A 1,832-nucleotide genomic window follows, 5' to 3' on the forward strand; every position below is an offset into this window, starting at 1 on the left:
ATCAACAACAAAGTTCTATCTGGCAAGAGACGTATTGAAACTTCATGGCAGATCAAAACTGTGTGCCGGACCGAGACTCGAACTCGGGACCTTTGCCTCTCGCGAGCAAGTGCTCTACCAACTGGGCTATCCAAGCACGACTCACGCCCGGTACTCACAGCTTTACTTCTGCCAGTACCTCGTCTCCTACCTTCCAAACTTTACAGAAGCTCTCCTGCGGTACTGGCAGAAGTAGAGCTGTGAGGACGGGGCGTGAGTCGTGCTTGGATAGCTCAGTTGGTAGAGCACTTGCCCGCGAAAGGCAAAGGTCCCGAGTTCGAGTCTCGGTCCGGCACACAGTTTTGATCTGCCAGGAAGTTTCATATCAGCGCACACTCCGCTGCAGAGTGAAAATCTCATTCAAGAGACGTGTTGGTCTGGAGTCGTCTCAAAGTGAGCTTTATAGTACTTCCGTTGATAGGGTTGGGTACTGGAGGAGTGAATTCTATAACATTGTCAAAATTTACGAGATGACCTTGGGGTGTTTGAAAGAATACGTAACCCTCTGTATAGTGCAGTACTGAATCCAGGTGCGAGGACACCCGAGGAGCACCTCCTATAAGAGCTACAAGTGTTCAGTAAATTGTAACATCTAACGAACTGTAGCAGTATTGCATTTCTTGTTTAAGGCCGCCCCAGTGAGATGGAAACTTAACAGAAAAGCTTTCAATGCGAAACCTTTGGTACCAACTGGGAAAATATGTCATACCGAAGTCAGCGGCAGCGTTAAATCGCAATTCCATATTACCTCGCGAACTGTTCATTTTCGAACCCATGCTACTGGAAAGTACAGTGTTTGCATTTATTATCATATATTTTCACCTATGTCAGTTTTCACTGTTATGATACAGCCTATAGGGGTGTAAAATCTGTTTTAAATTCACGATTTGTTCCGTGCAGCACCATTTATGAGCAAAGTTAAACCTGCAATTTAGAGCACATACTGTAGTATCATTGCCACAGACACTACACAAGGTTGGCAGCCCGTCGTCTGCAGAGACAGTGCACTCTAGCGGGCTGTGCAGCTCGACGGAACTGGAATGTGCCTCGTTCACTTCTTAGCTAGATTTCAACCTAGGCAGACGCACTTTCATAATCGGCCCTCAGCCAGTTCTGTTTGCATTAATTCTCTGAGGAGGGCCCATCAGGCATAGTCCCTGAGAATATGTTGTGTTAGTTATAGCCGTAGCTGCAGTCCTACAAACTACTGAAGATACGTAATTTTCATTGTACTATGAGTTTCTTGAATATTAATCCTTCTCTCTAACAGTGTGCCGTACCGCATATTATTGCAACCTGGACTCCTTCAGCTTCTATCATCTCGGCCTCCTACTTATTTGCATTTAGTAACGAGCTGAAAACACCCACGCGTTTTGTGCCTCTAAACAGTGATACGCAATACATACCTATGCAAATAACACGTGGAAATCACAAACAAACACACAATTGAACCACAAATGTGCAACCAAAATACTGACATAATGCAAAAAGTACTGGTTCAAGACTGGAAGGCGTGTAAAACAACCGCGCACAGTGACCGCGCGGTTAGCGGTGCCATGTCACGGATTGCGGTCTCCATCCCGCCGGAAGTTCAAGTCCTCCCTCGAGCATGGTGTGTGTATTGTTCTTAGCTTAGTTTAAGTAGTGTGTAAGTCTAGGGACCGGTGACCTCAACAGTTTGGTCTCTTAGGAATTCACACACATTTGAACATTTTTGCAAAACAATTGTTCATTAAAATAAACTATGAGAGCTCACAAAGAGTTTATTTTTGTGTCTTTCACAGATCTGAAGA

At 44.9% G+C, this 1,832-nt stretch overlaps 1 non-coding gene across 1 annotated transcript; it reads left to right on the top strand.

Annotated features, from left to right (window-relative positions):
* The first annotated feature begins 260 nt into the window (after positions 1–260).
* Trnas-cga (transfer RNA serine (anticodon CGA)) lies at positions 261–335 on the top strand. Its single transcript has one exon. It is a non-coding gene; the product is annotated as a tRNA-Ser (tRNA).
* Positions 336–1,832: the final 1,497 nt, after the last annotated feature.

This window comes from Schistocerca serialis, chromosome 8 (genome assembly GCF_023864345.2).
Source record: "Schistocerca serialis cubense isolate TAMUIC-IGC-003099 chromosome 8, iqSchSeri2.2, whole genome shotgun sequence".
Taxonomy (NCBI): Eukaryota; Metazoa; Arthropoda; class Insecta; order Orthoptera; family Acrididae; genus Schistocerca; species Schistocerca serialis.